Raw genomic sequence first — 15,410 nt, forward strand, 5'->3', positions numbered from 1 at the left:
ATTTCATGGTAGCCACTGCTACTGATATCTAGGCTATCATCAGGAACTCAGTAGGTCTTTTTTTTCTTCTAAATGATTTATTTATTCCACTGTTCTTTTTCCAGATATAATTCGTCATTTTCTTTGAAGAATTTCTCACTCTTTATGTGCTCTTTGTAAAGCCATCGATGACAGAGTTCTCAGGAATATGTCTGAACACTTGCTTCAGGCAGAGTTGATCCTTGCATCACACACATCTGAACAGTTAAAATTCACAGAGTGAACACAACAACAAAACCAGGCCGGTTGGGATTCTTCCCTAGAACCTCATGGTTAGAGATGCAAAGGGATCACTTTTCTTCACTTAGCCTGTGAACTGTGAGAGTGAGGGTCTGTATCGCCAGTGGCTCTCCTCTGCCATTCACCATGAGCCCACACATAGAGAGGACGCAAAAGGAGACACTGATACAAAGAGGAGATGCCAGCCCAAAGAGTGGCAGGAGATAATCATGGCAATGGCAGTCAGGTCTTGACCAGCCGGAAGCACTGGCCTCTGGTAGCTTCCTCTTCAATTGTATGACTAGCCTCGATGTGCTTCTGGAATAAATGAGTCCATCTATTGTCCCTTTGCTTAAATTCATTTTTGTTGGAGTGTGGTCATGTGTAACCTAAGGAACTTAACTAATAGGGTTAACCCTTGCATGATGTTACAATAATTCAAGGGAGCATGCACCCGAGTTGGCTGTAATGTGAAGAAGCTCCAGCTCTTATTGCTACACATGCCCCCTCTATTTGTTGACCAGTGGCACAAATGTAAGACTAATTTATTTGGATCTCTATTATGTCTAACTTACTGTCAAAATCCAACCAGATTACTAAAAATCAAAGCACAAAGCTTTTAAACTCTAATAACAAGTATTGCAAGCCTTCACAACACGAGAAATAAAAGCTCTCATTTTGTAGTACACACCGCAGTGACAGAATGAGTCCAATCCCAACAGGATCCACCTAATGTTGTCAGCTGCTTTGCTTGTTTGGACACTTAAGAACCACTGTGACTGTTTCCCTTTCCTCACTGCTGGACAAAGCAGAAATGGAGGGAACAGCAGTACAGGCTAATTTGCCATGGAGCGAGGAGAAAGCATGGAGCCAGCTGGCAAAGCCCAGAAGTTCTAAGGTACAGCTAAGTCAACATTGTGGGTAGACTCCAGGTGGGAGCGTTTCTTGAGGCTTTGATTCTGTTCTTTGGAGGAATCTCTTTGGCTATCTCAGGGTCTTGTTCTCTCTACTCTTCAGTGGACAGGGCATCCATGGTGTATGCTTTCCAAGGGGGCTTTAAAGCTCCATTCTCATGAAGGAGGCTGGACAATCAAGACTCTTGTTCTGCCTCTTGCTTTTTTTGGTCAAGGTTCCAGTCTCTTGGGTAATTTATTTTCCTCTAAGCAGGCTTCTGATTGGTTTTGCTCAAATATATTTCTGTAGCACCAAGCATGCATAAAGTCCCTTTCAAAACACAGTTCTAAGATTTGCTTCATTTTTGTCTTTTTCACCTCTTTGCTTTCTTTGCAATAAGTCTTGCTGTGTCATTCAGATTGACCTCAACACTGTGGCAATCTATCTACTTCAGCCTCCCCAGTGTTGAACCTACCTGCAGGTGTCTCCACATCCAGTGGAGTGTTCTCTGTTGAAGCTTTTGAGTTTCAATGAGAAGATTACATGCCCAATCTGACCGTGCCAGGAAGAACATCAATCAACTGAGGGTTTTTTATTGGCTGATTTTTATTATCATTAACTTCTTTTTTATCACTTGAAGCTTTGCAATCTCATTTCTCACTTCTGAGCTATCTATTGCTCTCTTGCCATGGGAGGCCCTAAATTAGTAGTTTTTCCCAAAGATTACTTTTTGATCTTCTTTTGAACAGTCAATGCTTCCTGATTTCATTTCCTGCTGGCCATGGCTTGCTAAACACAGCAAAAGGTCTCTAATACACAGTCCTAAATCTCTGCTTTCCATGATTCCTCTGGCTCCCAGCTGAAAGCCCATTTCAGCTGGCTTCCGAGTGGAGCTTTACGAATGATTTTTATCACTGTAAAACACATTGTTGTTCAAGCTGCTCCTATCAGTTTTCATGCCCACTTTAAAAAAAAAGTAACTTAAGCTATTTTAAACTGCTACTTGACATTCAGATACTAGTTTCCTTATTAGGATGATTAATGCCAGCTGCCACAACAGACATTCCAAAATGACACGCAAGTGACAAAGGTTTCCTATTCTTCATACTACATTACAGAATTAGTGGCTAGAGATCAGGAAGTGTTGTTCCACATGCAAAACCAAGCTAGGAGATTCCTTTCATAGTATCTCTACTCCTTCTTTGGCCTTTGAGGTACCTTGCATAGGAATTAAAAACTGAAGGAGAACACCAACTCTTCACTCCTCAAACCCCGACTTGTGAATATTGGTCTACTCATGGTGCATTTGTTGAAATAATCACTCAGCTCAAACCTAATTGCAAAGGAGGCGGGAGGCGGGGAAAGGTAAGGGGGCTTGTGGAGCAGTGGCTAAGCCTTAACTGGTTCCACCCCTGGAGGCTGCTTTAGCAATATGCAGAAGTGTGACTGCAGATTGGAACATCTTGCAGGAGAGAGTCTGGTAGTCATTAGTTCTGTTCCACAAATATTCCCAGTTCTGTTTCTTAGCATGTTGTACTTCTGCATTTCCCAGGAGATGCAGTGCTCAATGTTTTTGCCTTTCATTGCTTTGTGCAATGAAATGTGAACAGAAGGGCATGTGTTTCTTGCAGGTTGACTATTCCCACCCAGGATGCAATTATTTGCATAGTATCCTTCCATCTGCCTTAATCCCCAGTAGTACTTCAGACAGAGGCTGTTTCATTAGCCTGGATACCCAAGTGAGGGTGACAGGAACCAGAGCTCTGGCTGAATCATTGTAGATTTGTATGAGCATGCACAGTAAAATAACAATTCTAAAACACTGAGATATGTGTGATTGTTGGTCATCCAAATACAGATCATTCAATTCTGATTCTAATTGATGACACTTTTGTTCCCCATCTCTACTCTTTTAATGTTAGGGGGTGAATAAATGCAGAAGAAATTTTCAAGTCCTTGCTTGTTTTTATTATTTCTCTTGGATACCCTTGTATTAATTATAGCAGTGATATTACCAAGCAAATTTTCTAACAGTTCCCTGCATACTATTCAAGCTAGTGGTTACTGACAACAGTGAGCTTTAGTGACATCCTGGGGAGGACCACCCATGGTTTTCCCTAACTGTGTTTTCAAAGCAACGCTTGTCTCTGCAAGTTAATATCAGCAAAATTGTTCTTTCAACCCCAAATCACTCCTGGCTTCCTGTAATTCTCTCTCCTTTCCTCTTTGCTGGAAAATTGTCCTTCCTCCATTTTGCTGCAATAGAACTGTTTGCTCACATAACAGTACATCAATTTTTTTAAAGTTAACATACATAATCACAGGTTTTATATCTCACTTTTACACCTACTTTGCTTTTGTTGATCTGCCTCCCTCACTCCTCCTTCACAAAACAGTGACCCTTAAAGTAGTCTAACAAATAAGTAAGGGGCTTCAGTGCACACCCATATTTTAGCTATAGGTAGAATACAAAGTAGTCAAAGCACCAGATATGGATTCAGGAACTTAGGTTCAAATCATGTTTCTGCTTCTTACTAGCTCCGAGAATTTTAGGTAACTCCTTTATCAGTAAAATGGGGTCAGAATAAACTGGCTTTTCTATAATATTGTTATAAACACAAAAGTATAGCAGAGAAACTATAGTGGTTACAAAAGATCTTTAATATTACCATAAAAATAAAAGATACAGTTATCATAGAGACCACTCATGTATAACTGTTGCTTGTTTGTATTAAATGCCTTTAAGTCTGAGGAAACCCCCAAGACAGGTTTACTAATGTCAAACTTTGTCTCTGAACTTGTCTATTCTTACAACTTGGTCATCCTGCAAAAATCTTGTTGAGGCATTGTTGAGAATGAATGACAATTGAAAATAAAAATCTATTGGCCACAGTATAAATATGAACTTTAAATATGAACTCAGTTCAGATTTATATATGTTCAGGTTTTAGCTTTTGCACTTTATTCAATAATAAAAAGATTAAATGAAAGGGACTGATAGTCACCATCATGAAACACTATTCAATTGAGCCTGGAGACCACAGGCAAAGCCATATTCGCACATCTGTTCAATGTTTGTTTTTAATCTTTCTCCCTGGGAATGGGCAGAGGATGGAGGCGAGATTCTCAGGGAGCTGTCCTCCCATAGTGAATCGCTCCTTCCTGTGGCTATCATGTTCTCCTTTCCACCTTCTTACTTGGAATCTTCCAATGACTTCTATGGCTCTCCTCCATTTTTTTTAAATATTTTTTTTAATTTTAAAGAATTTTTAATCTTAATGAAATTTTCTCAAATATTTTACACGCAGAGTGGTTATTTCTAGAAAGCTGATGACCACTGTTCTTAATGTCATGGAATTTAAGGATAGGCTAGATCTTGTCCATTGGCCCTCTACTCTTCTGTCTTTCTGTGATGTAGGCTGACTCATGTGGACAGCATGTGTTGGCACACTCGGGATTTCCAGTCAAGTGTGTAGGGAGTCTTGGCAGCAGATAGGGAAAGGAAGGGAGTGTGCCCTCTGGGACAGGTGCAAGGTCTCCTCCAATGGGCAGCATTCCGTCCACAGTCATTGCTTTCCTCAGGCCATTGGCAGTCTCTATGGTGTGTTTGCCTGTGCTGTGCTCTCCCTCCCAGCAGACTATTAGACTATTCCCTTGGTTGCATGGTTCCCATAATCCACAGCTTTGCAGATAATCTCTTCGTAAATAAAGGAATGAAGTTATTCTGCTTGGATGACACATCTGTTTCCTCTTGGGACACTAAGTAACTCAGCAGTTGTTTTGCTTGGCTCTATTCAGTTTCTACCTTCTCTTTTATCTGTTTTATTTATTGTTGCTATTCTGCTATTTTCTTCACCTGTAGATAATGTCTGTTATGCATTCCTGTTCTCTCTCTTTGGCTTTTTGCTTTTCTATCTAATATTGTATATCTTGTTTGTCACATAAGGGTTATTTGAGGTTATATAGTGTATTTCTCTTTTTCTTTTCTTTTTGAAATAAAAAAGCATACAAAAATGGCAAGAATAGACCAAAAAGCCTTTTGTTTTGTTAAATTTGTTCATAAAAATGTCCCCAAATGGGGTTTATCAAATGTTTCCTTTTTTATCAAATGGTGATTCAATCTGAATCCTTTTGCAGTTGAAGCACTATAATAATAATAATTTTGTGTTCTCATGACAGCGAGCTAGGTGGTACCTGCTTTCATTTGAACCCTCTGCTGGTGATGTCAGCATCACTCCTTGGGAGGTGGCGTCTGGTAGATTTCTCTCCAGTGCACTCGGTCTTCTTCCTTACAGTTAAGCATGTTTCATAATTGCCTAGTTAAATATTTCATCTCTTGAACTTGCACTCACTGATTTTTAACAATACTCAGGTTTCTTATCTGAATTGTTACTATGATGATTGCAAAATTGTTATTAATTTCACCATACCTTCTGTATTTATTAGTTAGCATTTTATTATCAGGACTTTATTACCCCCAATTGATTTTATTTATTCAAATCAGTATGGATTTATGAATTCCTATTATATCTGATGGGTTATTCATTCTGGTGCACAGATTATTAAAGATTTGCCAGTAAGAATGCTTCTAAGATGGCTTCCACAACAATTTGAGCATGTCCTTGATATACTGAATAAAATATTCAGGTTCATCTCGAATCTTCCATGCTTAACCCTAAAGTCAGCCACTTGCTGAGGAGTTCTGACTCCTTTTAGTGGAGAGTTAAATTAAGAAATCGAAATCTGGGCACTTGTATACTCATGCTTTTTGAAGTATTACTGCCCTCAGACCTCTCAGTGCGTGACCAGGGAATTAATATATCAATCATATATACACATGTATCTATATACTATACATGTAAGCATGTATGTGTGCAAATAGTTACCAAATAGGAGGAGACTACATATAGGTCCAAATAGCTAGAGACCTATAAGATTGGGAACAGTTTTAAAGGCTGAATACAATGATGTCCATGTTTATTACACGATCTCTCTTTGCATACCTATGTAATGGTGTATGAAGGTATGTACGTATCTACCCATCTATCAAAACTGTGAGTTCATATCAATATCTTCACATCCAATCAAGTTCCATTTCACTTTGTGCTTTTCCACAACAATGAAAAATATCGGCTGGCCATGTAAAAAGCACCATCACCCCTGGATGTGTTTCTCCTTCCTCCCCACTTCATAGGGATTAGCCATTCACCAAGACTCCATCTAGTAACTCCTGGAGTAAATTATTCAAGAAGAAAGGTCAGTGGTATGAATACTGTTTTCCCCTCATGAACTGCAAGTGGACAATAGGAATAATTTATCACACTTTTATTTGAATTAGAGAAACCATTCTCATGATTTAATCCAAACAATGATTCTTCACACCGTATAAAGATTTGAGACATCCATGTTTACTGTGGAGAGGGTTGCTTGTTTAGCCTGCCAACAGTGATTTTATGAAGACTGTATCCAAATATCTTAATCTCTTTCTCCCCCTTTGCTTTTCCTCTCCTTCCTTTCCCTTCACTGGTAAGAGCTTCCATCCTCCCTAATTTTTTCTTTAAAGTTGCCTTTGCTTCCTTCAGGCTTGTCCTTGGCATTGATGAGTACCCTAGTAAGACTCAGTTCTTCTCATAGCAATCCTCTGGAGCCTGTGTGGTGCTGAACAAGCCTCCACTGATTCTTCATTAAGAAAATCTGAGTGAATCAGAACGACCCAGCTGATCTTAGACCTTTGTCTAAAGTACTTCCTTTGAGACCACAGGCGTGGAAAAATTTTAAAAAATCTGCCATTATTCTTGTGTCTCTTCTGAGGTGTTTACTGGTGACCTGGGGACTTCAATGTCAAATTAATAAATCTGAATAAGCAAAATAGGCTTTCTGATACACAATTAATGATTATTCCAACAATATGCTTTCTCCAAATTGCATACTGATGAATCATACTAACCACCATTGATCTTCCCAGAAGTTAGGGTGATGTACTAGATGAGACACATCCTGAGGGCTATGAGACAGATGTTCCAGACACGTCAGAGAAACAAAAACAAGCTGTTCAGTCCAGTTGTTGACATAGATAAGCATAAAGGACTGTTTTAGAAATAAAAGTTGGGCATGGTTAAGTCACCTGTAGGACTGTATGAACTTTGCAGTATAAGGCATGTTTTTGTTTTGGGTTTTTGTTTTTGGTTGTTGTTGTTGTTTTTTTTTTTTGTTTTTTGGTTTTTTTTTTTATTTCTTTTTTGAGACAGGATTTCTCTATAGCTTTGAAGCTTCTTCTAGAACTTGCTCTGTAGACCAGGCTGGCCTTGAACTTACAGAGATTCTCCTGCCTTTGCCTCCCAACTGCTGGAATTAAGACATGGATTTTTTTTTTTTATGCATAGAAATGTCAGCTTGTTACAATCTGACTGTGGAACAATTCAGGGAAGGATGAGAATATACACCTTCCAGAACAAGGGTGCAGACATCACTGAGTTCAACAGTCTGATTTGAGAGTAAGTTGTAGAGGAAGTCAAGGAGAACTCTCTGCAGAATTCACAAGTCAGGGATCAAACTCAGTGGGAAGCCAAAGGAAGGGGAGTAGATTAACTTTTAGCACACTTCATGCTCTCTGAGACTAACATGACATAAAGCTAACATGTCAAGTTATTTTGTGTTGGGAAATTTCACTACTGTTTATGAACTGGCTTTCATTTTTTAAAATCAAGGCCAATGCCAAATTCATCTAAAGTACTTCAGAGAAAACATTCTAGGAACCAACAGGAGAATGAAGTAAACAAATAGAAAATATGAATATTTTGAAATGTGAGTATTGACATTTGAAGGAGTACAACATGTTTCAAGATAGGAAGATACTCATACAACATGAACAGAAAGAGAGAGTGAGAGGTTTCCAAATCCACTTCTGTTTCAGGCGTCTGCTTAGCTATGCTACACCTTTATGAAAGGAAGCTGACCCTGGCATTGGGATGCCTTTTTCTACAATTGTGGGTGGTTACAACAGAACAACATTTCTCCACTATGAATTTTGGCATTAAAACTTTCTTGACATAATCATTGTAATTTTAATTTCTCAGGATGTGTTTAATATGATAATTTAAGTGTAGAGACAGACTTTATTATACCAAATGCAATAAAAAGAGTTGTGCTCTCACCTTGGGCAGGGAAGAGCTGAGAAGAAATATCAATTGTAGGTGTTTTATCCCAGGAGTCATTAAGAAAAAAAATGTACAAAAAAAGAAAGAAAGAAAGTCAAACCAAAATTGGTTTAGTAAGCTTTCAAGTTTCTTGTTTTATTTTCTTTTAGTGACATTATGTCTTGATAAAAGAACAAGAAGAAATATGGCTAATGGAGGATTTCAAAAGTTAATAAAACTAAGAAATAAAAAGCATTTATGTGTGTTTTCTAAAACAGTTTGAGTTTTGAAAGGAAACATTCTAAACAAGAAGAAAAGCCCCACAGACACAAAATCAAACCATCATTGTTTCTTTAGAGAAGGAACTGATCATTATCTTTCAAAACATGGAAGCTAAAATATTCTAGTTCCGATTGCATAATTTGGAAAGGGCCAAAAAAAAAAATACCTCTCGTCTTAGTACAGATGCGTTGTCTCACATCTCTGGCTTCTGGTAGCCTTTCTCAGGACAGCATCTACACTTTCCTTAAGATGTACTCTTTACCTCTCAACAGGCCTGGCATGTACTCTCTGCCCTCACTAGGCCTGGAAGGTCTCCATATACTTGGAGTGTATGTATATGACCATGGTTGGCCCTATGAGCGCGGATTGTCCTCTGATCGCAATGATTGGCTCAGGGACCACCATGTGACTTAGTCTAAGTTCTGAGAATGGGTTTTAGGAGGTGGGCAGATGGCTTGGTAAAGCCGTCCTTTCTTCAGTGGGACTTTCCGCTTAGGATCAGGAGTCCGGCCTGAGATGCTAGGGATTGTCCCACAGTCTGAAGTAACCTGCGAATGGAAGCAACAGCGAGGAGCACGCTGGCGTGGGAGAAAACTGACTGACTCGGAGGCTGTTAACTGATGTCTTTCCAGTAGAAATATTGTAGGTTTTTTTTTAAAATATGATTTTGTGGTAATTTATATCACATTTTTATTTAAAAATATAAGAAAGTAAATGTGATGCTTGATATTGATTGGCAACTTGACAGGATCCAGGTCATCTAGGGGATAAGTCCCTGGGCATGGCTATGGAAGAACTATTTAGACTATGCCAATTAAGATAGGAGAACCCACTTTAATTAACTTTGGATAGCATCATTCCCCGGGCTGGGATCCTGTACTAAATAAAAAGGTTTCTCACTCTCTGCTTTTTCACTGTGGATGAGGTCTGACCAGGTTCCTCAAGCTCTTGTCCCAGTCATTTCCCCACCATGATGGCTTGGATCCTCAGACTGTGAGCCAAAACAAACTCCTATCTAGTGACTATGGACACACTGAAAGTGTCATTATGGTGAAGCAAATAGTAAAGTCACTGTGTTTTAATACCCTTTCCCTTGAACTTTTACATGTAGACTTAAAGATGCAACTGGACACATTAGTAGTGTTTATGTCTCAGCACCGTTTTAAGCACTTGGTCAAGAATACTCAGTCTTCAAAACAATCCCGTGACGTAAGAATTATGGACACTTCCATCTCACCATGGAGGAAGACAAGGCACACAAAGGTCCTGTAACCTGCCTCAAATCATACAGATGTTAAAGGCAGACGTAAGAATTGGAGTTGGCACTGGGCGGTGGTGGCGCACGCCTTTAATCCCAGCACTCGGGAGGCAGAGGCAGGCGGATCTCTGAGTTCGAGGCCAGCCTGGTCTACAAGAGCTAGTTCCAGGACAGGCTCTAGAAACTACAGGGAAACCCTGTCTCGAAAAACCAAAAAAAAAAAAAAAAAAAGAAAGAAAAAAAAAGAATTGGAGTTGGAGTTGGCCACGCTGCCTTCAGATATGCTTTAGTGGGTACTTTCCATGTGGTCTCTTTAAAGCAGTGTCCTACCCTGCTCAAAATTGTGAGTAAAAGCAAGGAATATGTATCTGATCGTTCTGTGAATGAAATTGAGGCTGAGGGCAGTGTCGAATGGTTAATTACTTTTAAAGAAAGGAACCCTGAGAGGCAAGATAGCATTATGAATCAAAGTGTAGAGCCCTATTGAAATACCCACGGCAGGAATGGCCAGCTGTGGGGGTTAATACTGTAGCTCTGTGTCTCTTCTACCTCATTTGTGAAATGCAGTAAAGGGTGACACATGTGGTTTCTATCCATTTATTCTGCCACAACAGGCTCCAAAGACTAAGTATATAAGAATGGAAATTCATTTCTCATGCTTTGGGAGTCTGAGAAGCACGAGGTTAAGGTATGGACTCTGACCTTTCTGTGTGCTTACATGGTGGAAGGCAGAGGGCAAGAAAGAGTTCAGTTCCCTCTGTACAATCCTTAATCAAGGGCACCTAATTCCATTCACCATGGGTAGATTCAATGACAGAATCATCTCTTAAAATTCACATTTCCTAATGCTATCCCACTGCCAATATCTGATTATAGAGAGGATTCTTTAAATATCTCTTGTGTAGGGCTTTTTTTTTTTTGGTGGGGTGATAAAATTTCAGTACCTATATGGCATTTAACAAAGCACACTAATTAATGTTATTGGTATTTATTGCAATTACATCTCACCTTTTATTCTTACAGTTGTTTCTTTCCTTCTCTTGGTTTTGTACTTTGTATCAGTGCTTCTAACTATTCTGCTTGGACTATACCAGCATTTTTATTGTCCTCCCAAAATACCATACTTTTAATTAAGTCTGAATCTTTACTCTTCTCTGATCTTGTTCTAGCTACAACACCCTGCTCAAAGAGTATTTTCATTTGAAACATGAAAAATTAGGGTGGGATACACGAAAGTTCAAGGAACTGTCCTAATTTCCTTTTCTTTGTCTAGAGAGAACCAACAAGGCATTTAGCCACTTCTTGTTCCTGTACAAGACTAACATCATTTCTTTCTTCAGCATAGGAACCCATTTTCACTGCAGAAGGGCTATCAGCTTTTTGTCAGGGAGCCGCCTCTGACTCCCATAGTTCTGCACAGGAAGCTGGTGCATGTTAGCTCAATTCAGGAGGAGAGGCTGAGGATTAGTCATTAGATAAACTGAGACATTTTCCTATGCTGAAAGGTCACTAAAGAGGTATTTAAAATAGATTAAAATGCAGTGCTATAGGAAAATCAGTTTGGGGCAAAGCACTTAAGATAGTTACTGTGCTTTAGGGGGTCACATGCATCCATAACTAAGTGCTCAGAATATCATTGCGACCTTGTTCAATGAGGGATATTTTTCACTGAAAAAAAAAGTCAAAGGCAGCCTCCTTGCTGACCACCTCCATCTGAGAGGAAGGATTTCATACTCTAGAGCAGTAGTTCTCTTCCTGTAGGTTATGACCCACTTTGGGGAGTCCTTTTACTGGGATCCCTAAGACCACTGAAAATATCAGATATTTAAATTATGATTCATAATAGTAGCAAAATTACAGTTATGAAATAGCAATGATAATAATTTTATGATTGGGGGTCATCACAACAGGAGTAACTATATTAAAGGATTGCAGCATTAGGAGGGCTGAGGATCATTGCTCTAGAAGTAAGCATGACAGTAATTAAAACAATCACACGACTAAGAAACTACAGCCATTACCTTTATGCAGGGTACTAAAACACAAATGCTGTGTCTTCAGTGGCCAAAACAATAGAAATCTTTCTCCCAGCTCTAAGGTTAAAGAATTAGGTTCTAAAAAAGACCTACTTCCTAGAATATAGATGACTCCCTTCTACCTGGGTCCCCCGATGATAGAGACTGAGTTAGCTCTAGTGTTTCTTTCTTAAATCACTTAAACCACTTCATAATTCTATCTAATCATTTAGTGGCTCCCAAGCTCCACATCTCCAGACATCATCACACTAAGGGGACACATACATAACACTCATTTTTCTAATCTTAGGGTCTTCTTTGCAAATTAGCTAGAGAGGTCAATTTAAATGTAATTATTATATTCCACCATAATTGTAAATAATCTTTAGAGTCTGGGCTTTAAATCAAGGTTACTATTAAAATAACTCACATTTAATATTTTGTGGCCCAATTTACAGTTAATGAGAAGAAAAATTGTCTAACATTTTCATTTAACTTCAAGTTTGCTTATGTAATGAAAAATGCTACAGGAAAAAAAAATTCCCTTCACTGTTTTCTCTCACTGCTAATGAGAACTGCTATGAAATGAACTTCACCCCTTCTCTTGGGGATTTTTCTGGCTACTGCTACAGGCAGGATGTGGCATCAGATGGACAAACATGACCTCGTGATCCCTTTGCTAATGTGGACTTTTCAGAAAGATTAAGCAGATTTTCTGAACAACTAGTTTAATGTTCAAAGCTTTGAGGTAGATAAAATGGAATCCCTATGCTGCTCTACCTTGACACTGTAAACAAAGATTGTACTTTAGGGTCCCAACTTCCCAGACCCGAATAATCACACAGAAAGTATATAATTACAACAATGTTTGGCCAAAGGCTCAAGTGTATTCCTAGTTAGCTCTTATATCTTAAATTAAACCATTTCTATTAATCTGTGTATCACACGAGACTGTGGCTTACCTTTTAAGGTCCTATTCAGGCATTTATCTCCTTCAGTGGGTACATGGTGTCTCCTTGATTCTGCCTACTCTCTCTTATATCTCTTTGAGCTTGGCTATATTCTGCTAAGTCATTGGACTAAACAGTTTTATTAATAAAACTGTTAAACCAATAAAAGCAATAAAAGCAAAGCATATACAGAAGGACATCCCACATCATCTCCTTTTTTTCTGTCAAATAAAAAGAAAGGTTTTCATTTTTTTTGGTTTTTCAAGACAGGGTTTCTCTGTGTAACAGCCCTGGCTGTCCTGTAACTAGTTCTTGTAGATCAGGCTGGCCTTGAATTCACAGAAATCCACCTAACTCTGCCTCCCGAGTGCTGGGATTAAAGGAAGGCATCACCACCACCCAGCTGGAAGATTTTTAACTTTAACATAGTATAATAACATATAACAAAACAGTTATCAAGTAAGAATTATAATTGCAATATTTAGTCTATTTATATAAGGCAAAAATCAAAGAAAGTATTCTATCATCTATCTTATCTTTGTGAATCTAAAGTTTCATATGTAATTTACCTTTTATCATAACTAAGAAAAATAACTATCTGTCTTCAGCTCTTTAAAGACCCCAGAAGAATATAATATTACCTAAATAAGCAGGAAGTGCATTGTAAGCAACTTCCAAAGTTCTAGAATTGACAGAGGCATCTTGCTGCCTGGACAGTCACCCAAAGTTCTTCTGTAACATTGGAACATCCATCTTCAGCCTACAGGACCATAGTGTCCAACAGACTTTTCCATGAAACAAAAAATTTGAAGATCTCTTTTGCCTTGTAATGTCAAAGTTCATCAGTTGCTTTCTTCTGTGTCCTTCAGAATGTCTGGCAGACTCTTTCATGAAGCAGGAAACCTGAAGGGCTTTCTCACTTTCTTTAGGCAAGTTTAGCAACCATACCACAGTCTCTAATGTCTAAGAGCTAACCAGGAAGACGAGTCAGCATGGTGAAAGCTGAACAAAAGAGCATTGTTCACATTTTTCTGCAATATTTCAAGATTCTCGTGGGGTGGCAGAGATTGTGTTGGGTTTTAGGTGGAGACTTAACAATTACGTCTATGAGAAATGAATGTTTGTGGAGGTAAAGAAAACTCAGGGCTTCCTGCTACAGCAATACTGTGGGCAGGAGTGCAGTGTTGGCTGGTATTTCCTCACTTTAGATTCCATCTCAGTGGGTTGGCAGCTTATATGGGGGCTTCTATGAGAAGCTCATCTTGAGAGGAGAAGTGCTGTGAATGAGTTTAGTTCTCCTTATTTTTTGTTTCTAAGCAAACTGTGAGCTTTACCCATTTTAATTATTCTGAGTATCAAAGATTATAATGAGGCAGCACTTTGTAGAAATAAAACAATCTTGTTACAGTTGACTGATGGGAAGATATGCTTGGGAAAGCAAACTTGGTAATCCATGTTTTCTCTTTACTCCTTTCTCTAGGGAGGGAAATATCACCTTTCCAAAAACTTACTTGGTAGGAAATTATTTAATAATTAGCACCCATTAGTATTTTAGGCATTGGTAAGTAATTGGCCAATGATAGCAAATAGTGTCAATCAAATCACTTTTCTTTTCTTACTATGTGACCATAGTCAAATCCCTTTATGGTTATTGTGCTTTTTTATTTTCATTGCCAGTTTGACAACACCTAGAGTCACCTTGGAAGATCAAGTCCTAAGAAGGAATGGCCTGTGGGCTTGTCTTTGGGAGAAATATCATGATTATGAATGGATGCAGGGACACCCAGCCAATTTTGGGTATCACCATTCCCTAGTCAATGGAAACAAATAAACAATATAAAACAATAGGAAACAAGTTGATAACAAATAGGCAGCAAGGAAATTTCTTTCTGCTCTCAAGTATATATGGGATATGGCTGAATGCTTGAGTTCTTGCCTTGACTTCACTTCAGTGATGTATTGTGACATGGAATTGTAAGCCAAACAAACTCTTCCTTTCCTACATTGTCTTTGGTCAGAACATTTTATCATAGCAACAGAAATGAAGCTAGAATAGCTTCACTGAAAAACTATTTTTTATAGTTTTAGAGAAAACTAAGTTTCCTCATCACCGAAGAACTGAGATCATGCAGGTATTATGAGTTTTAAATGAAATGAGCATATATATATATATATATATATATGTATATATGTACACACACACACACACATACTGGAAGCTACAGACTCTGAATGCCACCCCATCTTTCACTCCCAGCCTCCTTCTCTTTGTGTTCTCACCCTCAGCAACATGAAATGACATTCGACACATAGGCCACCTGCACGAAACAACTTGCTTCTACTTTCTTTCATATGGTATATCTGTTGTCTCTTATAAAGTAATGACTAGGGGCGCAAAGCAAAGTGATTCATTGACCACTGCGATGGTTTAAATGAGAACAGTCCCCTTTGTGCCCAGTTGATGTTTGGGAGGGAATAGGAGGTGAGGTGTTATTGAAGGAAGTGTGTTACTGGAGGTGGGCTTTGAGATTTCAGAAGTCCATGCCAAGTCCAGTCTCTCTCTGCCTGCTGCTTGCAGGTCAGGATGTAAAGTTATCAGTTGTTGCTCTAACACCAT

This window comes from Arvicola amphibius, chromosome 10, assembly GCF_903992535.2.
Source record: "Arvicola amphibius chromosome 10, mArvAmp1.2, whole genome shotgun sequence".
Classification (NCBI taxonomy): Eukaryota; Metazoa; Chordata; class Mammalia; order Rodentia; family Cricetidae; genus Arvicola; species Arvicola amphibius.